Source organism: Desmodus rotundus, chromosome 7 (genome assembly GCF_022682495.2).
Source record: "Desmodus rotundus isolate HL8 chromosome 7, HLdesRot8A.1, whole genome shotgun sequence".
Lineage (NCBI taxonomy): Eukaryota > Metazoa > Chordata > Mammalia > Chiroptera > Phyllostomidae > Desmodus > Desmodus rotundus.
Genome location: NC_071393.1, coordinates 118,026,629 through 118,040,066, shown reverse-complemented (window position 1 = coordinate 118,040,066; position 13,438 = coordinate 118,026,629). Strand labels below are relative to the sequence as shown.

Here is a 13,438-nt window from a genome sequence, read left to right as displayed (position 1 = left end):
AGAGCAGAGTACCCCAATATATGAAGCAAACATTGAAGAGGTGAAGGGAGAAATGGAAACACAATAATAGTAGGAGATTTCAATAAGCCACATTGAATAATGGGTAGAATACCAAACGAAAGATCAGTAAGGCAACAGAGGCCTTAAATGTATTCAACACACAGACTGATTGGACAGACTATATAGTCTGTCCAGAAAAGGTCCAACCATTATTAATATAATGAGAACAGTTTGCATGACATGGATGTAACCAGGCAGCCAAGGACAGTGGACTGGGATGCACATGTGTGAACAATGACAACTTCACTGTACTGGTCAGTGGGGGTGGTAGGTGCCATTGAGTGAGCATGTGTACTGTGTGGCTGTTGCATTCAAAATGACTGAGACAGCAGAGCAATGAATCTCCATCACATTTTGCATTAAGCTTGAACGTCCTCCATGGAAACTATTTGGATGACTCAGAAGGCCCCAGCTATGGGCAACTGGTGATTGGCAGCTTCATTACAACAGTACACCTGCTCATGCATCACATTTTGTGCAGTTTTTTTGTGAAACATCAAATCACACAGCTGACTCCGCCCCACTAGAGCCCACATTTGGTGCCCTGAGACTTCTGGCTTTTCCCAAAACTAACATCACCTTTGAAAGGGAAGAGATTTCAGACCATCGATGAGATTCAGGAAAATATGACGGTGCAGCTGATGGCGACTGGGAGAACTGTGTGAGGTCCTACTCCCAAGGTGCCTACTTTGAAGGGGACTGAGGTGTCATTGTCCTACGTACACTGTTTCTTGTATCTGATATCTTTTCAATAAATATCTCTTATTTTTCAAATTATGTGACTGGATACCTTCTGTACAGACTACACACACACACACACACACACACCACTCCACACAACCACAGCAGAATACACAATCTTCTCAAGTTTGGAATGTTCCCTGGGACAGATCATGTGTTAGGCTGCATGTGCAGGGTGCGGAACAGTGCCTGGCGCGTGGGAACTACTGTATGGTGGCGATGACTATAACCACCATGGCAGAGCGGGGGCGCTGTGTCTTTGTCTGTGTACGCTTTTCTGTTCCATGGCCCTGTGAGCCAGTTCCACCACTGGGCAGGCATCTACAGGGTGGGGCAGATGCAAGTTCTCCATTGCTCATATGGAAACAATACAACAATGAGTAAGTAACACTACAAGAATAAACCCTGTGTTTTGCACACTCACACCTGTAAACCTACGTTTGCCCCACCCTGCATTGTTACGGGTGTAAGTGCCAGGGAACCAGGGGTGAATGGCGTTAATGAGGGCTGTTCTTGCCACCTCTGCCTAGCCTAACTTCTGGCTGGTTGAGTACTTTTACTGATACTGTAAATGTTTCCTTCCATTATACTTTAAAGGAGGTTAACATTTATGTACAGAAAAGCTACACATTTAAAAGTATTTATTAGCAGTCACCTTAGTATATTTTTATTATTTAGAGCAGTTTTTTTCAGTGACTGTCTTGTTCTTTTTTATTCCAGGGGATCAATCTTATCACCTGCAATTTTAATTGATAAATTGGCCTCTTTTTATAACTTCTATTTTCAAAATTTGTATTGACTTGCACTTCTAGAGAAGTGTTAAAGAATATATGTATACACATATATATGTATATATATATACACACACATGCATAAAATCATGTTTAGCAATATCCATCTATTCCTACTAAACAAGAGTTAAAATTATGGACATATGTTTACCAAATGCCTTTTGGACATTTTTAACACTTATGGAGCTGTTTATATGATTCATCATCTCTTTTTAAGTATTACTTTGTTCAATTACATTAATAATTCTCCTAATATTGAATATATATTTCTGGAATATAACCTCACTTGCTTGTGGTGTATTCATTTTTTTAACATAATGCTGTGTGAGTCTATTCTTATTAATTCATGAAATTTGTACCAATATTTATAAATAAAATTTTTGAAAATAATTTTCTCTTTTTTGTGTGCTATCTTTGTCAGTGTTGTGCTGGCTTCATAGATAATTTGGAATCTTCCCTAATCTATCATTTAGTACAGTTGGTACAGTTTAAATAACATTGGAATTATCTCCTCCTTGAAGCTTTGGCAGAGATTAAAACCTGTCGAAACCTGGGTATTCTTGGAGTGGAGTTTTATGAAAACTCAGTTTCTTCCATGATTATTGGTCTGCTAGGATTTTCTAGTTTTTCTGTGGCCAAACTGATTATTTATCTTTTCTGAGAAAACTACCATTTCACCTGGTTTTCAGCATTTGCACATGGTCAAGCACGTGCAAATATCCTCTAAGAATTCTATTTTCCCTGGATTAGCGGCTATTTCCCATTTTAATGTTCCACTTTGTATTTTTGGCTATTAGATTATGTAGATTTAAAAAATCATCAAATGACATGTGATTTCCCCCACTAGGAGCCTATTTACTATGTTCACAGCCCAGAAATAGGGGGGCTGGAATCAGGGACAAGGATGAGGAAGGTAGCAAGGGAGGGGCAGCTTGACAAACCCAAGTTAGTCCTCAAACATTAAAAAAGTGCGAAGAGCCTGCTCATATGTTCCCCAGCCTTGAACCCCTACATCTCCTTTCCCAACTCCCCCCGCCCCCCACCGCCGGTCCAGTTAAACTGCTAGCCGCCACCTTGCCTTCAACACCAGCTGTCACCTCCTTTGGAACCTTTGCTGACTTCCCAGGGACGAGTCGGCACCTTTCTTCTGACATCCCAGATTACTTTTTTGTTTAATTCCGAAATAATTTCAACATAAAACCATTAGAAGTTCAGGGTCTGGCAGAAGTAAGGCCTGCTTGAGTGTGGTTGGTGGGGTAATGATATGGGTGCAATATTTTACAGTGTTAATGTACACATTTCACCTAAAATGTCATATGATGTGCCTGAGTGTGGTATTGTCGTGTTACAGAATTACATGCTTACAATTTTGTAATAAAAGATTTTGTAATTAAAAAGGGGTGTTATTTGGGCCAGACCCTGTATAAAATCAACAGAACTGACAAATGGTAACATTCTGTCATTTGTGCCTCAGATCTTTTCTGGTAAAAGTGTCGCTGACAAATCAGAAGGCCCGCTTTTCCCCTTCGGCCTGGCTGCGTCTCCGAAGACGACTGCAAGCAGGAACTCGGTAGGTGCCGCGACGTCGGAACAGGTTCGCATCCATAAATCACAGATAGTCTCGTTTCGTGATGGTTAGTAACATCAAATTTTCGCTAATGGTATCATTCTGCATTGCCCTTTTTTGCAATATTGTTTTTGAGATTTTGTCGTGTTACTACAGAATATGTGTATACATGTATATACCAGCTTTATCGAGGTTTACGTTACAAAACTTAAAATCCCCCAATTATATATCTGTATTTTTAACTGCTGTCAAACATCACACTTAGTTGTCTACTCCGTTATGGTAGATACCGAAGGTATTGAGGTTGAGACTGCTTTTCTGTGTTTCAAACATCACTGCCCTAGATACCCTCAGAACTGTGTCCTTATGCACACGTACGAGTTTCTCTAGGTAATCATACACCTAGATTTGAAACTGTTGGCCATAAAGTATGTACATGTTCAGCTTTAACTGCCATTGCCAAAACGTCCCCCGGTGCTTTGTGCTGTGTTACTGTAGCATTTCTGAAGTTGTTATCATTACGCATTGACTTGGCCACCTACCCCCTCCCCGCGAATTACCATAGGGCGTGTGTGTGACGGGCAGGACTCAGTGAACACCTGATAAATGAAAGGATGAGCTCACTGTCTAGCAGAAGAGACAGACTCAAGTGGGACAAGTGCATTAAAGGCTCTGAGACCTCCTCTGGCTGGCATCCAGGGAAGGCTTCATGAAGGAGGTGGCATTCGACTTGGGTTTTGAAGGGCAGGGAGACTCTGGACAGATGAGGATGTGGCTAAGGACAAGGACTGGGCTGGGAGGGGAAGGGGTTAGTTTGGGCCTGTTTGATTTGCCAGGGCAGTGGTTCATAGCTTAGCTGGGAGTGGGCAGGGCAGAAAAGCCAGGCGTGTGTATTTTGTAAGATCTTCAAGGTGATCTGATTCATCCCCTGTCCACTCTGGAAGAACCTCTGAGCCAGGGCAGACTGCAAGGGAAGGGCGAAGGAAGAAGGAGGATAGACTAGAAAAGATAGTTTGGGCTTAGTCCCAGGTGAGTCTTCGATGGCAGGCTCTGGGAGCTAGTGAGGAGTGACTGGGTCAGAGCAGGGCTCAAAGATGACTCATCCGATAAGCGGGCAGACAGGAGAGAACCAGCCCCTGGAATAAGGCCTAGATCGAGAGCCTGCTGCTCCCGACCTCTTTCCCTCCTCTGTCTGGGGGAAAGAGCTGAGCTGTCCGGCCTGGGCTTCCTCCCCAGACCCACAGGAGAGCCCCGGGACTGGGTCCTCCTGCTCCTCCACTTTGCAGCTCTGTGAGGCCTTGGCCAGGGGTTAGCACATCACTTCCTGTTCCCTCCATCCCCACTGCTCCATGCAGGTGCCTGGGCCAGGGCCCCAAGGAGCCCCCTCCATGAAGCATGGGGCTAGGGCCTGGCTGCCCAGCATTTCCTCCCCCTGCCTCGGCTCAGCCCCGCTAAACTCTCCTTCAGCTTGTCCTGGGGTGTGGGGTGGGGTGGTATGAATCCTATCCTTCCCTTCCCTGCTGTCCTTCACAGAACCCAGCTCTGGGCACCCTGCCTGGAGTGGAGGGGAAGGGGAGAAATGCAGACCTTCACTTCCAGGTCCTTTTGTCTTAAGCAACTTCAGCAAAACCACCAGCAACGCAAGAGCAGGTGAGCCGAGGATGTGTCAGCTGGGCTCAGGTGGGAAGGAACTCACCACTGGAATCGGACTGCTGGGGCCAGCGTGGGTCCTGCCACTTTTGTGCTGGTGTGCTTGTGGCTGTCACTACCTCTCTCAGCCTCAGCTTTCCCATCAATCCAGCGGGCTACTTATACCTGTTCTGTCTCCCCTGGGCCATGCACAGGGTTAAAAAGTAGTGACAAAGAATGTGAGGTGGCTGAGTGGGCCCAGGACTCGGGCCAATGACACTGTTCAGCCCGTAGTTCTTCTGGTGCCTGAGAGGGTCTCCCGAAAGCCTGGCCTGGTTCACAGGCCTGGGCACACAAAGTCCCAGCTCAGGGGGGTGGGAGGTCCCAACGCAGCCACACTTCTGTGCTGTATTCCAGTGCTTGCCAACGCCCCCTACCCTGAACATGCTCCAGTTCTGAGAAGACACACCCCTCTGCCGGGTCTTCAGGGATTTGAAATTCTTTTGAAGGGAACAGCTTAGTTCAAACAGTGCCGGAGCAATCCACATTGCCAGTCAGCCATAAACAGCCGAGAGCCCCCTGCACAGCCTGCCACTGAGCAGGTAAAGAGGTGAGCAAATAGAAGGAGGGGGGCTCCCAGTCACTAAGCACATGCTGGGCGCCTTCCTGCTCTGGCTGGCCCTACGCTGGGTATTATTGCACCGAGCTGTGAACACAAGAGTCATAGAGGAGAAGTGAGCAGGTAATGAAGCAGGTGGGAACCCAGCTCCTCGGTGCCTCCCAGGCAGTTTGTCTGTGTGTGTCTTGTCCTCCCTGCTCCCAGGACTCCCCAAAAAGCACACTTGGTTTCTCTGCGGAGCCCAGGGTAAGTGTCCAGTGGCCTAGAGTTTATAGCCTATGGTTGAATCACTGCCACTTAAGACACACAGGTGACGAAGCCACCTCGTCAAAATCACAACAGCCACATCCCAGGCCACCTGGGCACATGTCTATCTCCAAAGGACTCAGGGAGCCTTGCTCTTTGCCAAGACGCCATGGCCTGAGGCCAGTGTCTCTCTGATTGGACACAATTATGAGAAGACTCAGCCAGATTAGGGAAAAGTCTCCTGTCCCCAGGGCCACCTTCCTTGGCGAGACCACTCGGCGATGGGGAGGGAAGGCTTGGCTTCCCACTGGGAGCTGGCCTGGCCCTCCACCTCTGATCCCCTGAGGATGACGATGAGGCCCTGACTTCGAGTGAACACAGCTCTGGAGGCACAGCCTGCTGCTGTACCTCAGCCGCCCCCAGCCCAGGCTTCCGATCTCGTCTTGAGGGTGTTCGTGCAAAACAGCAGGGTGGAAGGGTGGGAAAAGCAGAAGGTGGGAGCCCAGGACACTTGGATCCTGGTTTGCTAAGTGGGTCCAGGCTTCATTCCCTTTTGGAACATTACTAACCACCAGGAGGAGGCAGGAGGTGACACGATAGCGCCCCCCCTCACTTCGCCTCTGCATGTTTGGTACCAGCCCCAGGGGTGCTGGGAAGTAACATGGCAGCTCAGGCGCCTACCCTGCCCAAGAAGCACAGGACGCAGAGTTCTGGCCACAGGCGCTCTTCTAACAAACCCCCTTGGGTGGCTCAGAGCCACGCAGTCAGACCTAGAACAAGGACCCATCGTACCTCCGTGGCTGCCCACGTTCTCACCTCCATGGTTCCTTTGTGACCCTATTTTGCATGAGTTGCACCAGCCAACTCATGAGCAAGAACAGGAATCTGGCTGACACCCCGCATGCTGATGTACATGCTGCAAAAACCACTGCACTCCCAGAACAGGCAAGAGGCACGGATGCAGGGCCCGCTGCGGGCGAAACAGCGCACTAAACACTGCTGATCTCACTTGAAGTTGAACGCTTCCCCTAAGCACTTTGGCTACAGCCTTTCCCAGAGCGAGCCTGCCCGTAGCCCTGAACGCCCCGTGGACTCCCCCACCCTGACCAATCTGTGAAAAGAGCTCCCAGCACTTTATGCCCATTATCTCTATGACTCTTCCACCTGCTGCTTTTCAGGAAGAACCACAGAAGAGAGTCCATGGGATTTAAGAAGCAGTGGGGAGGATATGGGGCTATTGGAAGGTCCACTGTGCTGCCAAGCACCAGCGTTTTATGAAAATTCCATGAAATATCACAGGCAGCGAAGGGGAGGGGAAGGAAGTCCTCAGGGCCAAAACACAACCTGAAATGGTTGGGGAGGGTCAACCTGCCATCCAAGCCTAGAAGGGCGCCCTGGACTGGCCGTGGGGTAGAGGGAACAGCCATGAGTCCCCTGTGGAGGCCAGGGACAGATGGCTTCAGTTGAGACCAGAGTCCAGAAATAACACTTTGCATCTATAATAAACACTTGAGATGCTTCCAAAGCCCTCCCATCCATCTGGGGAAGGTGTTTGCATGCCCAGCTGTCAGGTAGAAAAACTGAGGGCCGGCTGCCAGCCTATAGGGGCTCTGGTCCACAACTAGGTGCTATGTTCTTCAGGAGGTTCTTTTCCCATGACCCGGGAGCCTCTCCAAGGCCTGCCTCTGCCTCTGCTAGCTGGGAGGGACACACCACCACTTTCCCAGGACTATAAGGCAGTGGCCTTCCTTCTAGAGAAGAGCTAGTGGCACCCCAGCAGAGGAGCCCGACCCATGGTGGGTCCTCTCCCCTCTCTGGCATTGTCCTGTCACCCCACGGGCAGCTGGGTCTGATCTGCTTTACTGGGAAGCCCCCCCCCCTTAAAAGTCACCGCAGTGATTAACGGGGGCCATCATGCAGCCAGGGCATGCCGTGATGACCAGGAGCCAGCTTCAGGGCCTCTGTCCTCAGAGGGTGTGTCTGAAAGCAGCGGCTCCTATGCAGACACAGGGGCAGAAGCGCCCTTCCTGCGATGCTGTCAGAGGTAACTGAAGTCCTTCTGTCACGAGCCTCTCCTGGCTGTGCTCAGAGCCATTGGCACCCGGCTGGAGGGGTAGATGCTCATGGCTCTGAGAAGCCCATAGAAATTGTGTGTCCCCTGTGGGGGGCACAATGAGAACGTGACCAAGTGACTTCGGCCCCCTGAAAGTTGCTTCTTTCCCAAGTAACTTGAAAACATACGTTAAAGGAAGAGAAAATGCTAGAGCATTCACTCACACCCTCTCCACCTAGAGGAGGTGCTCAGAGCCTCCCCTTACCAGGGCTGGGGACTGTTGGGGGAGAAGAGGAGAGAAGGGGCCTCGCTTGTCCAGTCTGCCATGTGGTGGGCCTGTATGTGGGTAGAGGCCTGGGGCAACTCGCTGCACCCTCTGTGCCTCAGTTTCCTCAACTGCACAGGGATGCTGGCCGGCTCCAGCTCTAAAATATCACTGTCTCCCTGCCTCAATGTTCCTCCCAAGACAGGCCTTGGCCCCACGGAAAAGGAGGACGAGGTGAATTCAGGAAAAGTTCCCCTCCAAGGGCAACAGATCCGATGTTGTCCATTTCTCCTGGGGCAAGGAGCTGGGGAGAGAATGAGGATAAGGTGATACAGCACAAGGGTGATGCTGAGAGACGGCCGACTTGCCAACCTGGTTCTCCCTCCTCCTCTCCAGGTGTGGGCTGTTAAAGGAGAATGTCATCTCCACGTCCCCCATCCTTTCCCCAGTGGCCTGGGAACTTCCACGTGGCTTCCATCAAGGCTGGAACAGGAGACTGAAGCCTGGACCTGGGCTTGCTCTCCCCGAAGCCAAGTCTTACTATCTTCCTGAACCCAAGGATAGCAGAGGGCCATAGTCCCTCTGACGCTAGCAGATGAGCATTTTTCATGAGCAATTGTGTCCTGTCCCTGGACAATTCTGATCCCTACGGTGTTCACACCCATGACACCCTGGAGGCTCATGCGGAAGTTGCAACTCCGTCCACTCTCAGGGGCGAGGAACAGGGGTGCAGGGTTGGGGAATCCATTCCAGACTGGACGAGAGGTCTAGAGAGCAAGGTTGGCTCCTGGCCCCCCAGAGAGCATCAGGTCAAGGCTGTGCCTGGGAGGCCAGCTCTGTGGGACCTGCTAAGCAATCTTGGGGAAGCCACAGAAACCCTGGACCCCTTTCCCCAGCTCCATCACACAAATCCAAACTTTCTCTCTCTGCGCAAAGGTGAGGATGTAGACAAGACCACTTCTGTGAAAGCACAGGAGAAAAGGTGGCAACCTTTGCCCCTGGGGCCCAGGAGCCCAGCCCACCCATCAGAGAATGTGACCCTCCGCCAGGAGCAGCGAGGCAGTGACGCTGTCATAACTCATCCCCCAGTGGGGTAGACTGCAGAGGCAGAGCGCACCCCTCCCAGCCCAGCCCACAGAGTGAGCGGCACAGCCCAGGGGAATCCCTGGGTGGGGTGGTCCAAGGAGGCAACTCCCAGCTGGCTGTCAGGCAGGCAGCGGGGACCCCAGGCAAGCCTACTGCCCACTGTCCTCTCCCACCACCCAGTGAAGACGGTCGACCAAGACACGGCCCTCCCTAGTCGGCGGCTCATTCCACCCTTTCCTGGGTCCAAGGCTGGGCCTTAGGCAACGTGGCAAAGGAGTGTGGCGCAGTCTCCCCTACCCCCACCCCTCCCACTCCGAGCTCTCTGAAAGCACAGAGCATGCAGCCCTTCCCCACCCCCTCCCCGGTCGAGAACCCGGATTCTGCGCTCCTTCTCCCTGCCGAATTACTCCTGGCTCAAACCACCCGTGAGCTCACCACTTCCGTGCCCTCCGTGCCGGCCCCAGCCCCAGGCTAGGTGCTCAAGCTGCTGAGATTCGGTGACAGACAACACGCTCCCTACCTGGGAGGAGACTGCCAAGCGGTTCTCCTCGCCCGCTTGGTGAAGCCAGCCCCACCTGCCAAGGGACTGTCAGCAAATTCCCCCCTGCATCATCGCGGGAGCGGCATCCCAGCTCCTCCCTGGCAGGAGCCAACCTTGGCCCCGCCCCAAGGCTGCTCGGACCGGCTCTGCCACGGGAGAAGCCGGGCGGGACTATCCTATACAGAGGCCCAGGCTCCGCCTCAGAGACCTTGGCCAGGAACCATCTGCAAATTACCACCGCAAACACACAAGGCTTTTGCGGTCCCTGATGCTCTGGGCCTCGCCCGCTGTCTTGCTACTTACTCTCTCTGACTGCCCTACAGCTCTCACCCCACCCCAAGCTGTCCACAGAGGCATGTTCCTTACAAAGCTCCCCAAGCCTGCCGGCCTAAGCATAAAAACAAAACAAAACATAACATCAAAAACACACAATCCCACAAAGGTAGCAGCACTCCTACCCACCCTGGGACCAGCTCCTTGTACCAGTGCAGTGGCTGCTACCTAGTAGCCTCCTCCTTCCCCAGCAAAGATCCACAAATTGGCCACAGCCCCACTCAGGAAGTCCAAGGAAGCAGGCTGGGTCACTTTCAGTTTGCTGTGGGACCCAGCCTTGCAGGTCTTCAGTTTCATCAAAGTCTTGGCTACTCTGCTAGAAAGAGCCAGTTTGGAGGTGGGAGCATGTTTGAACCGGCACAGATCAGCATGAAAAGGGGCAGTAGTAACAGCCGCTCTCACTGTCTCCCAGGCAGGGGCCCAGGCATGTTTATTTAATAGACATTGTCCAGTACAAAAGCTAATGGGAAAGCAGGGCTGCTAAACAGAACGCTGGAAGTGGCTCTCAGTTTTATAATGGGAAGAAACTGTTGGAGTTGTTAGCAATATAATAAGAAGGTGATAGAGGAAACAGTGTGAATTCAAGGCCAAGAGGGGCTGGGGGAGGGTCAAAGGGTAGCTATGGTTTCACAGGGTGGTTCCCCATAACCAGCTGCACAGTGCCTCCTCCAGGCGGGCACACCCTGGCCACGTCTCTCCCTGCTTCCCACCCCCAGCCCCCACCCTCTGGTTCTTCTGATCCAGCCACTCTATGGAAACCCGAAAGGAGCCACTTGACACATTCTGTCAAGATCTGTTCATTTCTTCTCTCACTCGCCCATTCATTAGTTTCTTTATTCTTTCGTGGGGCAGTAAGACTTTTGGATGTCTATTGTGCAGGGGCAAGAGGGCATCAGGGGTCTGGGCCAGGGCTCTAGCTCTGGCTCAGCTGTTAGTATGCTGTGCAGTCTTGGGTAACTCGCTTGATCTCTCTGTTTTTCCTCTCATCTGTAATACAGAAAGCACTGGGCTAGGTGGGGTCTAAGGCCCCTCTGGCCCTAATATTTCTATTACTCTCTACTAGGATTAGGCCTGGTGGGAACAAAAATAAGCCAGGTAAGTGTTCAAGAACTCTAGCTCCCTTCATTCAAACAACAGCTGTCCCTCCCAAATAGGGAACTTGACCCTCTGTGCTTCATTCTTTGCATATGTAAAATGGGGGAAATATGCCCTGGCTGATGTGGCTCAGTGGATTGGGTGCCAGCTTGCAAACCAGGGGGTCACCAGTTCGATTCCCTGTGGTCACAGGTCTCATGCCTGTGTTGCTGGCCAGTCCCCAGTGGGGGGGGGGGCACATGAGACACAAACACACATTGATGTTTCTTTCTCTCCATCTGTTTCTCCCTCTCTTCCCCTCTCTCTAAAGGTAAATAAATAAAATCTTAAATAAATAAAAACGAAATAAAATGGGGGAAATAATAACAACAACCTTAAAGCGTGGTTGTGAGGATTAAATGATACTGAGTACAAAGTAGATGCTCCGTAAACACTGGTTGTTTTTGCTGCTACTGTTTCAGTTCTGGTGGGAGGGCGTAGAACCTGGCCAGAAGCAGTCTGTTCCCTCTCAGCTTCCTCATTACGGAACTAGTGTCTGACCCCGTGAGGAAGGACCACAGGTTTTGTTCATGGGGATAATTGCTGTTCCTTTAGAAAGGCTCTGTGTTCAGTGGAAAGGACATGGTCTTTGAATCCAGTTGAACCTTGGTTTAAATCAGAGCTGTGCCTCTTACTAGCTGTGCGACCTTGTACTAGTTACTTAACCACTCTGAGATTAATTTTCACGTCTGTAAAGTGGGTACCATTTGCAAATGGAAGGAGTCCAATAATAGTACCTACCTCACAGAGTGACTGTGACCAATGAGACTAAGTTCTAGCCAATGGGAAGTGAGTAGAAGGGATACATTTTACTTTGGGGCCACATTCTTAAACAGTAGGTGCAGGTTGCCCATGTCTCTTTGTACAAACTGGACTGTGCACATGGGGATGGAGGTGAGGGGCAGCTTGAATGATGCTGACAAGGGCAACACCCTATGGTTGGCCTATCACCAGACAGTAAGAACCGAGCTTCATGCTGACTTGGAGGAGAAGCACCCTGGACTGCTGACCACCTTGCTCTCTACAACACCAGCTGAACCCATAACCTCACTGATAAACCCAGTTTCCTGATTTTCAAGCCCTCAGCAGGTGAGCAGGGCATACTGGAGGGAGAAAGAACATAAAAAAAGCAACACAGTGAAATCGGCAAAAGTCAAGAGCAAGAGGCAATAGAACAATTGTTAAGACTCAGAAGTTTGGGACCATCTGGTTGAGGTTCACTCCACGAGGCCTTGGGGACACCAATGTATGACAGGGTAATGTTGGAAATAAGCTAATGACAACAATCCCAAATCACCATGAGAAACAGAATGTTCTGATTGAAATTTTACTTTAAAAGGAAAGCAATTATAGGATATATTTAGAAAATATTGTTGAATAAAAATGGTTAACATAAAATAAAATGTATCCCTCAAAGTGGATAAAAGACTTAAATATATGTTGTGACTCCATAAAAATCCTAGAGGAAAACTTTAGATATCCCACGTAGCAATATTTTTGCCAATATATCCCCTGGGGCAAGGGGAATAAAGGAAAAACAAAAACCCAAACAAATGGGACTACACCAAACTAAAAAGCTTCTGCATGGCTAAAGAAACTGTCATCAAAATGAAAAGGGACCCGAATGTATGGGAGAACATATTTGTCAGTGACACATCAGACAAGGGTTTGATCTCCAAAATACCTAAAGAACTCATACAACTCAGCACCATGAAGACAAAAACTTCAATTAAAAAATGGGAAACGGACTTGAACAGACATTTCTCCAAGGAGGATATACCGATGGCCCATTGACATATAAAAGGATGCTCAGCATCACTAGCCATCAGAGAGATGCAAATTAAAACCACATTGAGATATTACCTCACCCCTGTCAGCATGGCCATCATTAACAAATCAACAAACAACAAGTGCTGGTGAGGTTGTGGAGAAAAGGGAGCCCTAGTGCACTCTTGATGGGAACACAGACTGGTGCAGCCACTGTGGAAAACAGTGTGGAATTTTCTTAAAAAACTAAAAATGGAGCTGCCTTTTGACCCAGAGATTCTGCTGCTGGAAATATACCCCTAAGAGCCCTGAAACACCAATCCAAAAGAACTTATGCACCCCAATGTTCATAGCAGTGTTATTTACAATAGCCAAGTGCTGGAAGCAACCTAAGTGCCCACCAGTAAATGAGTCGATCAAAAAACTGTAGTACATTTACATAATGGAATACTATGAAGCAGAGAGAAAGAAGGAGCTTCTGCCCTTCCCGACAGCATGGATGGAACTGGAGAGCATTATGCTAAGTGAAATAAGCCAGGTGATGAAAGACAGACACCATATGATCTCACCTATAACAGGAAGCTAATGATCAAAATAAACTAATGA

General features: G+C 49.7%; 1 protein-coding gene across 2 annotated transcripts in view; it reads right to left on the bottom strand.

Annotated features, from left to right (window-relative positions):
* The window catches only part of TMEM63C (transmembrane protein 63C), a 65,870-nt gene extending 56,220 nt beyond the window's left edge, over nucleotides 1-9,650 (bottom strand). For both annotated transcript variants that reach the window (XM_045201284.2, XM_071222073.1), the window contains exon 1: nucleotides 9,578-9,650. The gene's annotated coding sequence lies outside the window, so the exon portion shown is untranslated. The remainder of the gene's footprint in view (nucleotides 1-9,577) is intronic.
* Between the last annotated feature and the right edge of the window lie 3,788 nt (nucleotides 9,651-13,438).